We start from the raw sequence: 14067 nt of genomic DNA on the forward strand, positions 1-14067 counted from the left end.
AAAATGCAAAATTTTCACATGATCCATTATAATAAGTTTATTAATAAAATTTATTCCAACAGAATTTACATTTTATTACATTCAAAACATTTAAATGGATTATATGAAATTTTCATTTCGCATTGTATAATAAAACGTCAATAGCTACGTCTACTATTGAGTTTTTATTAGTTGGTAATCAGTATAATTGTAAATTTATTTATCAAAATAATAATGTCGAAGCCGCATATTTTATTCTCACATTTTAGATTCACTCATCTTATTCAACTTCTAATTTCATAGACGTTCCTAAATAAGTATACTTCAGCACTCTAGTGAGACTTATTTTTTTTTATAATCGCACACCTGACTCCGCAGTGCAATTAATATTGTAAAAAGTTGAGCTGTTAAGAAATACTATTGAAGTTCAAATATCTCTCCCACACTCGACTAGGAATTTAATATAATTGCGAACGAACATCACACAGCCGCGTACAATTATAATAAAATTGCCCTTCATCCTTTTGCAACAAACCATTGATGCCGCAATTTACTTAATGATGGCTGTGCGCCATTAAAACAATAGACTTCTTTTTAAACCAGTTTTATATTTATATTTTTGACGATAAAATTATCCAACTACTTTATAAAATATCGTAGTTATTTTAATCCATATAAAAATACCAAAATCTTCTAAAAAGTAAAGGTGCATACACTAAAGTATTTATTTCTGGAAAACAGCATTTCTTTAGATATTCTCGGATTATTTTCGGTCGCTGTGCTCGCATATGAGAGAGGGAGTCAGGTACCTTTTCTGTACACCTAACAACGTATCTGTAAAATTTCATGATGTCGATGGTTCAAAAGTTAAAACGCAAAAGCGTAACAAACAAAATGACTTCCGCAATCCTAATATAAGTTATTGTCATTCATATCCGCATTTCGTATTTATGTATAAAAAGTAATGTTTACCAATTAAACTTATGGACAGGTTTTACACAAATAAGGATTTAATTTTACTTGCTGGTAGGGCTTCGCACAAACCCGTCTGGGTAGGTACCACCCACTCATTAGATATTCTACCAAATATACCGCCAAATAATGTATACCGCGATGTAAGTAATGTTTAATATCTATTACGGCCCCATGGGCGGTGGTGACTACTTACCATCTGCTTTTCCGCCAAACTATACTATAAAAAAACCTTAGTTAATATTATTGAAATGAAAATTAAATCTATATCGAAGTCAATATTTAATTAACATTCGGTTAATTTAAATACAAAATCGAATAATGGAACGTATTCGTTGTGAATAATATCATAACAGTTATAATGAACAGGCAAAGGCACACGTTTACTCCGTGATAGAACAGTATTACTCTTGACCAGCTTATCAAGCTGTTCAATTAATTTCCACTTGCGTTTTGGTTCGCGAAGTACGAACTACTTCAAACCGTACTGGTGTCAACTCACTTTTGAAACCAAATGTTACAAGCTTGTGGATACAAGGCTGTATAATAAGAAATTACATATAACCACAGATTACAAAATAAATCAATGCAATATAACAAATCACATATTAGATCTACTACCAGTAGATATTCTATCATCTCATATCAATACTTATTACTGTTATATTCCAGAAGGGTAAGTAGGCCAGTTTAACTACAGAAACAAGGGACATAACAATTTGGAGAGGCTAAGGCTTGTCATTGCTTATGTCGCTAAAGTCTATGGACGGAGGTGCACAGCTTTATGCATCCATCACTTACCAACATCATGCCTGTCCGCTTACCAACAACCGGTTCCAAGGATGTATTCACTATCGCTTCCTAAAGAAAAATGACTACGTCAACGTGGAACTATCTATTCATTAACCGACTTCAAAAAAAGGAGGTAATCAGTTCGACATGTATGTATGTATCATTGTTAGAATTGAATTATATTTGAGTATGATGATCCATTTAGGCTTCCAAGTACGTGTACTTAATTTAGTGAGTGTAAGTTTCATTAAAATCGGTGCAGTAGTTTCAGAGATATAGGTTAATTACTCGTAAGAAAATATAGAAGTCGGTTTAATTTTTTTATAAATTTAATTTATACAGTCAATATTTGAAATCGGGAACATTCTCGAAATACGTAGAAACATAAATCACATTACAGTAAATAACAATGAATAATAATGACTTACCACCAGTTCGAAATACATAAGGCTCTTTATAATGTTTATCTCATCAGAACAAAGGATACTCGACTTTAAACCTAAATGAATAGCGTTCGATTTTAAATTACAAATTTAATGGTCATCAAACTTTCCCGAACTATGTGTTGAACATTAGAGATAGATTCTTGACTTGTATATAACTGCGAAGTATCAAATCGATACAATATTTATATTAAGTATGTTAAAATCGAATATATATTTGTTAACATTCTGTATTTGTCAGTAACATATTAGTAATGCTGACATATAGCGTGTAAGTTTATAGTGATTTTTTTTTTTCATATCACATCGTGATTCGTTATATTGTAAAATATTTGCCAAAGATCTAATTGTTCAATACGTGTACATATTATTTAATAAAGTGCTTACCAATCTATTCGCTTACAAAGGCGCGCCCTTCCATGTAAATTATTATCGGCGTGCATGAGTATGAGTGAGTGACGCACGTGCTTACACGATATATTTGTGTGCGTAAGAGTAAGGACGGCAAAAAAAAAATCAAATTAGATTATATTCGTTAAGTTTATCTTATTAAAACGCCAATATCTTACATGGAGGGCCGCGCCTTCCTAACTGACTACATCTATAATAGGGAAAAAACATTATAGATAAGCGACATTTTACTGATTTCAGCACGTCAGGTTGGCCGAGTGATCTAAGGCGCCAGATTTAAGCTCTGGTTCCCGAGAGGGAGCGTGGGTTCGAACCCCACACCTGACATGTAACGTACCCGTACATTTAATTTTCATTTTTAATTGCATTATGTTATTACAGCGCATGTTTTTTTCTTTCAATAAATATATTAAAATTTTAGTACATTGCCTCAATAGTCTGCTTCAATTTAAAAATAAATATGAGCTATAGCGGTTGTACGCGCGAGAGAAAAGTGGACTGTAGTTTTGGTAAAAAAGGGGTTGTTACCTCAAAACTCTGGGCTCTGACTTGTGAAGACACGTTCTTCTTGGGAGCGCTCCCTTGGTCTTCATACACTCGAAGAACATAGCCAAAGGGATGGGTGATATTATAGGAGAAGGATAAGTCCGTTACACAAGCTAATTTCAAAAGCGCGGCGCACTCACAAAACACACGTTACCGCGGCTCACACGAAAAGGGGAGAGAAAACACTGACAAAACATTGACGCCTCAATGCACGCATAAACCTAAATACGCTACAGTGGTACTTATTAACTATAATTCAATTATAATTATTTTTATTTTTTAGTTTACTTGGTGGTAGTACTTTGTGCTAGCCTATCTGGGTAGGTAACACCCACTCATCATATATTCTACCGCTAAACAGCAGTCCTCAGTGCTCCAGTATTATTGTGTTCCAGCATAAAGGGTGAGTGAGCCAGTATAACTAAGATCTTAGTTCCCAAGGTTGATGGTGCATTGGCCATTTAAGGAATGGTTAGTATTTCTTTTAGCGTAATTGTCTACCTGGGTGGTGAGCATCCGTTTACCTAAATCATACAAGAAAAAAAAAACGATTTACAGTCTCATTCATAATAAAACACTTATCGAAGGTATAAACTATATAAATTAAAACGTCATTTAAGCCTATCAAACATTCGACAAAAATCTTTATTCGTAATTGTTTGATAACCTTCCGATAACTATAATGCCGTTACTGCACTTAATATTGCCATTCGGTAAAAAAATTATAAAATGTGTAGAAAATAGTGGTAGAAAATAGATTCAACAAGTTTTTTTATCTGTGGACACGTAAAAACAAAAATAAAATGCATGTTGTGTCAAACATTAATGTTTTAAAATAGCTATTTGATATGTCTGGGTGATTTTGAATGATCACAATATATAATAAAATATAATTTGGTACTATTAATAATAATTTATATTATACTACGTACTACTATTACCTATTATTGAATATTTCATAATGCACATTTTTTTATATGCTTATAGCTACTTATACATAGATTGGCCTATAGATGACTTTATGAATTTATGACGAAGTTTCTAAGCACGTTTCGAAATATATACTTGGTCCACGCGGTTTCACATATATTAAAGGAGAACCCGCGAAAATTAAACAGTTTAATAATTATTAATTAATATAAATAAGGAAACACTTGTTGGATCGCACAAAATAAAGCGGAGCTACAAGTATTCGTATAATATACTAGTCTAAATATTCTGTTCACTCACAAAAAAACGCGCATCCGCTTTTAATTATCGGCGTGTATTTACAAATATAATCAAATTTGTACGTTTTGGTGCTATCTTTATTCTGACATCGGTCATCTCACGCACACTGAAACATATTGTAAGCCCGATTGTCACTCACACTAATGCACACTTATAAATTAACTCGTTTAAGAGACGAGCGCTACATTAAATCCGGATGACCTGCGTATGAAGATTAGAACTAAGTTTTTCATTTGTTTTATCTTTGTCTAACCAGATTGAACCAGAATTAGTCAAGTACAAGTGCGTTCGTTTTTCGTTATTAAATTAAAATTCTATTAGCAACGACATAAGTCACTTTGTATCTGTCTTTGTGATTGCAACTTACAAGTTAATATTTTGACGAGGGCAAACACTTTTATACAATATTATCGAGCACTGAACTTTTCACATATTCTTCTATATAGTAACATATTCAACTTTTGTTTTATAAGGTGATGTTTGATCTTCGAATATCATTGAAGAATTCTGTGAGGATGTTGCCCTTTCGGTTTTGCTAATAAAATTAGGTATTTAAAATAAATATGCGGTACTCATAATTTGAAAATGGGTTTTTACTTTGTGTTTAAGGTTTTCGCGTTTGACAAATATTTATAAATTTGTTTTAAATAAGAAAATAAAACTGTGTTAAATTTCACATTTATAAAATGAGTTCTATTAAGACGTTATATATTTTAAGTATAAATATTTTCCACATAAGATCAATGAACTATAAATCAAAGAATAGAATGTACTGGATGAAATTCCTACAAGTTCCTAATATTCGACATATTTCAACCCACAAGGATTGCTTCAATGTAGGTTGAAAGATGCTTAAAACTCTCCTTAACAAAACATCTATGCCGAAATGTGGAACATTGTCGAATTTATGTATTCTAATTTCAAATACTCTTGTCTAAATCTTGCATTGACTTTAATGAAAGTTCATCTTGTGTTCAAGTAAAATGATACCTCGTTTCAAGACTGTAAGAAAAAAGTTCATAATTTCGGAGAGAACTACGATAAAAATTAATAATTAATTAGGAATCCATTAGCAGAGGTGAGATAACCTTTACGATTTCTTGTCGAGGAGTCAGGCGCCATGTTAGATGACAAACTCAGATATAATCGTGTCGCGCGTCTCACTTTTATGTCATGTTTTAGTTGGAATTTGAAAACTTATTATACACTAAAGAAATAAAATCTGACCATTACTTTACAAAAAAGGAACCTACTAATTAACGAACTTTATCAATTTGTATACAATTACAACCATTTAATTGACTTACCAAATTATTCTATCAGGCTTACGTAAGATTCAATGACGTCACCTTTATTTTATTTTCAAATATTATGTTATTGTTCAAGCTACGTTTTGATGATAATTATTATAATCATGAAATCCGTACTGTTTTGATTGAATCGAATCATACGATTCCACAAGTTGAAGCTGCTATGAATGTTGCCACCATTCCACTCGTTCATCGATTTGGTCAATACCAAAATTTATTTCATAACTTTCGACAGTCTCGTTGGTCTGACCGATATAAAGTCGCAGATCCCAAGATTTCAAACACCAGGTTGGACCGATAAAAATTTTTGGAATTTCCAGTCAAAAATTCTCAGTAGAAGCCTGAAAGTGTATACACGACCCATGACTCGGAAGGCACGTAAATCAGATGGTACTGCGCCTGAAATCTTTCCAGTCTGTTCAGTTGGCTCTCTGAGATTGACCCCGATCGATCAGATGGATTATATTATTAATATTTCAATACTTTGTACCAAGATTTAATTAAGCTGTATAATATAAATAATACTATGCACCAAAATATATTCTCAGCAGTTTCTCAATATATAAACGTTTCGGTACTCGGGTGTTGTAATTGCTCAATTTACGTTATCGTTTAGATCTTCAAAGCAGTTAGCCAATTAACGCCGTCCTGAAGTCGTCTGTTATCTGTGGACTGGATGTGTTTTGTTCCAACGCCACCTTCAGCCGAGATAAGGATTTAGTGATCAAAGCATTTTGTCACCTTGCCGCTAAGCCAGGTGCAAACAATTCTTATGCTTTTATTGTCAAAGACTAAAACGATTCATTTTGAATTAAAAAATACTTATTATTTCAAATACATTTTAAATTCATTTCCCAAGGCCTTGGTATATGAAGTATATTATTATACATAATCTAGTTGTATTTACTATACTTATTTATTTATCTACTTATCAGTCTCTTGTGTTATTTCGACTCGTCCGTCATGAACAGGAGTTCATGATGATGGTAACGGATGATTTTCCGACGCACGTTATACATTTTTCTTTATACGTTAGCAATATTATAAAAGTGAAAGTGAGTGAGTTAATTCTACAGGGACGTAGAGCTTTGTGCCCGTCTGGGTAGTTAACACCTACTCATCAGATATTCTGCCACCAAACACCCCGCCGATCTATTATATATAAAAATATATGCCTTCAATGCTGAACTTCTCATACGATTATCATGAAATTGTAACTACGGTCCCTATAACCTGTGACGTAAACACCTCATCCCAACACGCACACGTGGAGCCGCGGGCGAATACTTGTATAATAGTAAGTCTTGCACAATTATATCATCATTTTTTACGTTTCATATTATAACATATCATTTTTATGATCTACTATCATGAAGTAGACGATATATCATAAAATAGAACGTATCATAAATGTTTGAAATGATATCGATTAATTTATCAACTCATCGCAAGTCACACGTGGGTTAGTTATAATACGGTGCTTATTTCTAATCGACCTTAATTTTCGAAATGTAATCTCTTACTAAAATTACTCGTCATATCACTAACTCACATCACATTTTATATCGTCTGCTAATGTTATTAAAAAACAACTTCAAGAGGTTCGAGTTTCGATTACTCAAATATGAATATTATTAAGAATATACTTATTATAACTAGAAACATGTCGGTAGTATTAAGATCTTTATTATCAAAGGTAACAAACGTACAAGATTTTGTATGATTATTACCCCCTCATGTAAAAAGATTTAATTTTTATTGGAACTAAGATTTTAATTAAACTGGCTCATCGTGCAAACCGGAATACAATAATACAAATTATTATTGTTTGATGGTATAATAATTAATAAGCACAGCTAAGAAAACATTTATCTTGGCGGTAGGGCTTTGTGCAGGTAGGTCTGGATATGTACCACCCACACATTAGATATTCTACTGCCAAACAGCAGTACTCACTATTATTGTATTCCGGATTGAAGGGCGAGTGAGTCAGAACTACAGGCACAAGGGACATAACATCTTAGTTCCCAAGGTTGGTGGCATATTGGCGATGTAAGGAATGGTTCATATTTATTACAGCGCCATTGTCTATGAGCGGTGGTGACTACTTACCATCAGGTGGCCCATATAATCGTCTGCCAACCTATGCCATGAAGAATAAACTGAGGAATGAAAAAATAAACTAAGAATGAATTTTCGAAAACAATAATATTTTTTATTTCTCACAAAGGTTAATTTTTAATTTAAAATATGAAGAAATTTAGTCCTGATTGCATCATCGTCGTTGATTTATACGCAAATAGAACAGTTATATCCTTATTTTCACACCGATTTTCAGTGTAACTTTAAAAATGACAAATATCCATACAAATTTACCAATATCAAATCATAAAAAAGAAACGCGCTAAAGTAAAGTGAAGTGTAAGTAAGTGTGAAGTAAAAGCTTGTCAGTCTTGTCCGTTGAGGCAAAATAAATGTATGCATGAAACTTTTAAAGAAAGGCATTTCTTAACACTGTTATAATCTTTGCTTAAAATTTTTGTTTTTTATTTTCCAAGGAGCCGTGAAGTGTATCGATGTTACCTCCACCTGCAGGATTTCCGACACCGTGACCATTTTATCTTCATTATTCGTAAGTATCCGATCAACATCAAAAATAACGAATACGATAATTTTTAATTAATCCTTAAATATACGAACCAGAAAGCATATATTTGCATGACCTATTTCAACAACAACATTATTAAGCAAATTAATGTTAATTCCAAAATATTTTATGCAGTTTATTTAAAAATCTTTTAAATTTATTTATTTGCTTTTGAAATATAAAATCCAAATTATAATACGATTACTGTAAAGAAAGATCTGTGTTCTGTCTGTACTCTTATTATTATATTGACCTAACAGTATCGAATGTTTTTTTGAAGCTAATCTGACCTTGACTGACTTATTTAGAGTAATATGCTTATATACTGTCGACAAATTTCAGTAAAAATAGTAAATAGTAAATGTTTCACCGCTGCCTAATTTCATCCTGTACTTTTAAGACGAAGGTTTATATCAGTTGACGTTCAAAGTTACTCCTCCGCTTCTTGAAAGTGGAATATCGTTTTGTTATGTACATATTTCTTCTACTTTTTCTCAATAAAGAAACAATCTAATACGCTTTGATTATTTATATATTTCGATAGACAGTCAAAGCTGAGAACGCGTCGATAAAAATATTCCAATTGTTGATCACTAAGTACACGCAACTAATAAAATAGTACGACGTTAGCCGAGAGGAAAGCGTAGCTGTAACTCTAAAATAATAAAATTAGTTTTTTATAGTATACTCTTTGTATATGTATATTATAATCTCGCGACTGTTTTATTTCAATATTCATCATTAATCGAATAAGTTTATTTAGTTTGAAGTTGATATTCATCATCATGTCTTTTTCCATACTTCTCCGTCTGACGTCATCTCACAAGTAACATTCTTTCTAGCCATATCGTCTTTCACACAATTTTGAAGATTGAAGTCGATATTATAATTTTGAAAAAAAGTTCCCGAAAGAAACAAAATCGAACAACGTTGATAATTTTCGTAATGTTAATTTAATTCTATGTTATGTTAGCTCTTTTTTCTGTAAAAAAGTTTGCCTGGACGAGATTTTTGTTGCGATAACAACGCCTTGAACTTATTTTTTATCCTGTATTGTGATGATTGTATATATTTGTATGTAATCTACTTTATAAATAAATAATTTTAATTTACTAAAATGCTTTAACAATAATACCATTCAGGGATGTAACAAAAGCGAAACAGCACTCTTATTAATATAAAAGGTCGTCAATATTATATAGCACACTAAAAAACTCTTAGTTAATTTTTCTTAAAAATATATTCGCTAAGATGTATCACAAGACGTCGTAGAAATCCTCGAGACAAGAAACCTAAGTTTTACGAGTGCCGTAGAAAAAATGAAATAAAGTAAAAATGAATGTCGAATCTCCGCTTGTAGGGTTTGACAATGAAATATAAAATATGCCTAAACATTATACCCCAGCGAATCAAAATATGTAAAAGCGCGCTTTTGTTGTCTACAATATTTTTTTCATTTGACTCGCATCGACCGTTTTCGTTAGAACCGTGAAATTTTCTCTTCCAATCTGTATTGTATTACAACAGTACGTTATAAAGAAAGCGAGAGGTCTGACTAACTGGATTTCGAAGTCTGGAAATTTTATATCAAGATTCTAAGCAGGTGTGTTCAGAAACAAGACGCCCTTACTATTTTATTAACTTACTTATACATCATACACACAGTCTTCAAGAATTTCAAAGGATTTATTTTATTAATGTTATATAATTTGATAATATAATTTACTATAATATTCATTATATTAATTGATCCAAAAAAATAATTTTGAAATACAATAAATAGTTACTGTAAACCAAATAACCTTATTTAAACTTATATAGAGAAGACAACTTTAACATGAAGTAACAATAAAATATAAATATAATGTATAAAATAAAAATGTACATAATTAAACAAATTAAAGTCGTAATATGTATATATGTAATTTATTTTCAATGAAATAGCAAATTAGAGAACCTCGCATTTAAATCTTAATCGATTTAAATCTTAAAGAACTGACAAAATTCAGCGATAATTTTTTTCTAATTAAATTAGCAATTTTAGTTTAAAATATCATCATATAGCAAATTTTATTGTAATTCAAAAACAGAATCTTAAGGGACTACTCAATAGAATTATAATATAAGTAAAAAATTAATACATTACAATCGACTATTTCATGCAACACAAGGAGGTTGCATAAAATAGCCATCCTTCACGACACTATCTCACAACCCTGTAAAAAAATCGTGGTCGCCACTGTCTGTCTCGTCGTTTGTCGGAACTTTTTGTTGACAACCTGTGACTGTTTTAATAAACTGATAGCTGGTTACAAGTAACCGGTCAGGTAGCGATGGAGTAATAAAATATGAATGAAACGTGTGCATGCGATGTTATCGACAGTTCTCATTCGTGACGTTGATTTTATTTTAATAATTAATAATCTATAAGATTTAAACTTATAAATAAATACGTTTACGTTACGTATACGTAAACGATATTACGTAATTGACGTAAAAACCCGAAGGATGATACTTAGTCATATTAGTGAAATGATTTCAATAGAAGATAGTTTACTAACCAATGTTGCCAGACTAGGATTTAATATATTTTAAAACACTTAAACTACATTTGAAATCAGTGTCATATTACGCATGAATAAGCCTTTTTTTAATTTTAAATAATTCAAATATAAATAATATGCTATTTATAAGGATTGTTTTTATAAAATTTCACTATTTTAACTACAAATTGATATAAAATATTTAATGTGGTGAGAGTTTTTTAAAGCTTGTAACGTATATAACCTCCTTAATATAAATAATATGTATCAATAAACTAACTAACAACAATACTATGAAACTAAACTTAACAACAGCTAAGCATTATAGAAAGCGATACTCAAATTTCGCTTACTAGCTAATCAAACACCAAATTTATTCGCTGACGGGATTAAGTTTGTCTATTTATTTAATGATGATCTCGCTGGATTACCTTACGACATATGTAAACAAAGTCGCGTAATTCAGGCGCTTAATAGGCAATATTGTTTATTCACACATACATACAGTCAGTTTGTGTTTCTGGAATTAAAGCTTTTCATATCTTTCATGAATTGCTACAACTAGCGCCATCTCTTATCGAGTAGGTAAACAACTTTGTATAGGTTTCTTTTTATAATGAAATCAGATTGATAATAATTGAAAGGCAGTTAAAACTAACTGAGTCATTTTAAGGTTTTATGAAACAGCGCTATGTAGTGTCTAACGGTGAAACTATGTATATCACAATGTAGTTCGTGCGTTATTACAACCACTTCAATTTTAACAATTTGAAATGTTTCAACATTAAATGGATGCGGTTTACATACTTAAGACGGGATCAAAAATATTTGTATAATAACGCGTTTAAAGACAAATGAGAATTAGTCTACGAAAATTCATAAGACATTTGTGAAATAATATTGAGGCTACTTATTTATTTATTTTTAAAAGTTTCATATGACTACTTACTTTTTTTATAATCTGTTTTTTGTACATGCGTCACTAATCCAAGCATATTTATAATGGTAATAGATTTTCAATTCAACTTATTTTAGGCTTTTGCCTACATAACATAAAATGCCATAGCAATTTGAAACAATGAAACAGCTAAGGCACTGTCGACTTCCATCTTGCCCTAAATATTAAGCTACTTACTGATATTCAGAGCTTTTGTCTTCGTTCCATACTTTTTATGTCAATAAGTAGAACATCACACTCAACTTGTAGATTTAAGTGTAGCCTCTTTTGAAAAACGTATCCTATTCGTCGGATACTTATAGTGAAAATTCAATACTCAAAATCAAAATATTATTTATTCAAATACGCTCATAAAAGCACTTTTAAATCGTCAAAGTGTTGAATACTTTCTTCAGATGGTGATGTCGTTTGGGAGGATACCCTTTATATGGTAGCAGGTCAGTGTATTCCGGTTTGAATTATGAGTGAGCCAATATAATTAAAGGCTCATATATTTTATGGGTTCCAGTATTGGTGGAGCATTGGCAATCAAGATATACTTTATTCGAGTAAGTTTTTACACTCACTTTTGAATCATTATTTTACAAAATATATTGATTGACGCTACCACCGGTTCGGAATGTAGATTCTACCAAAAATAACCCGCAATCAGAAGTTACTATTTTTCAATATTTAAAATACAAAGTTATGTTTGTAAAATACAATTCAAGAAGTCAACAAGGATAAGCTCCACGCTTTTTAATCATCTATATAATCTTTTATTGAATAATACATGTACAAAATGGTATATATTTCTAGCAGGGCTGTTGTCTATGGGTGGTGGTAGCTTCTTACCATCATGTGGGTCATTTACCAACTTATTATGCATAACATTATATAAAATCAAAAGTGAAAAATAATTATCGATACTGATTACAATGTACTAAATTTAATAAATTAAAAGATTATTATTATTTTTCTAGATAAAGATACAAAGCGAAAGGCTTCAAAAAATGGCTACCTATAAAAAAATCTTTAAATGTAGTACTTAAAATAATAACTAAAATAAGATATATATCGGAGAAGAAATGAAATAAATAGAGAAAACACAGAAACTTATTATTATTTAAATACTGATAATAACCATATAATATATCAAGAATTGCGAAGATAAACATAAATTATGTAATTGCATAAAAGAAGAAAAAAAAAAAACAATGTCTAAATTCAAAATATCCTTATTTCTTAAATTATATCGTATATCGTTTAAATATAGGAAAACATCTATTTCGTAATGTTTTATGGAACAAATGTTTTCAATTCTGAATAATAGATAACATTACAATTGAACTTAATTAGTCCGTGAAATCTATACATATAATAAAATTGGAGAATAATAACCCATTTTTACTAAATGTATATGTATACACGGTACATATACCAAAATAACATTTTTTTACAATTTTTGTCTGTCTGTCTGTTTGTTCCGGCTAATCTCTGGAACGGCTGAAACGATTTCGACGGGACTTTCACTGGCAGATAGCGGATGTAATAAGGAGTAACTTAGGCTACTTACTTTTATTTTAGCATTATATATAAAATAAAAATAAAATCACGCTACAATATCCAAATAACTTAAATTCAAACAACGCGCACGAAGTCGCGGGCACAGCTAGTTTAAAATAAAACTTGCGAGTGTAATGTCGTGACAAAATGGCGCTGTGCACATTAACCCATCATTATTACTTTTCGCTTCAGATACTTCGTGATAAGAGCTAGGCCGAAATAACTGTAAGACTATGTATGTTTTTATTATATCTATATATATGTTTACGTCTACATATTGCAGTATAGATATGTGTGCGTCAGCTGTATTCGTATATATCAAATAGCCATTACAATTTTATTATCATTCCTTCATTTTTTGCGATTAGTCCTTAAATAGAGAAAGTCCTTAAATATGTACAAATATGATTCAAATATAGCTACTGTATAAAATATTACCGAGTGAAATGGTAAAACGGCAAGAATGCTAGCACCGGTCCCCGTTGAATCGCAACTCCGATCCTCTGTGCAAAAAACGAACCAGCCCTCCTGTCACAAGTGGAGACAATAAGGCCTTTAATTACTTATAAGTAACATATAGCGTAAAAAACTTCGTTCGAACTGAGTATCACACGACACCTTAAGATTTTTTTAAAGATCGCGAACGATATTGTCAAAGTAAAATCTTATATATTTTACAATTTAAAAATTC

General features: G+C 31.1%; 1 non-coding gene across 1 annotated transcript; it reads left to right on the top strand.

Moving 5' to 3' along the window:
- Positions 1–2840: 2840 nt before the first annotated feature.
- Trnal-uaa lies at positions 2841–2924 on the top strand. Its single transcript has one exon. It is a non-coding gene; the product is annotated as a tRNA-Leu (tRNA).
- The last annotated feature ends 11143 nt before the right edge of the window (positions 2925–14067 follow it).

The sequence above is a fragment of the Vanessa atalanta genome, chromosome 10 (genome assembly GCF_905147765.1).
Source record: "Vanessa atalanta chromosome 10, ilVanAtal1.2, whole genome shotgun sequence".
NCBI lineage: Eukaryota > Metazoa > Arthropoda > Insecta > Lepidoptera > Nymphalidae > Vanessa > Vanessa atalanta.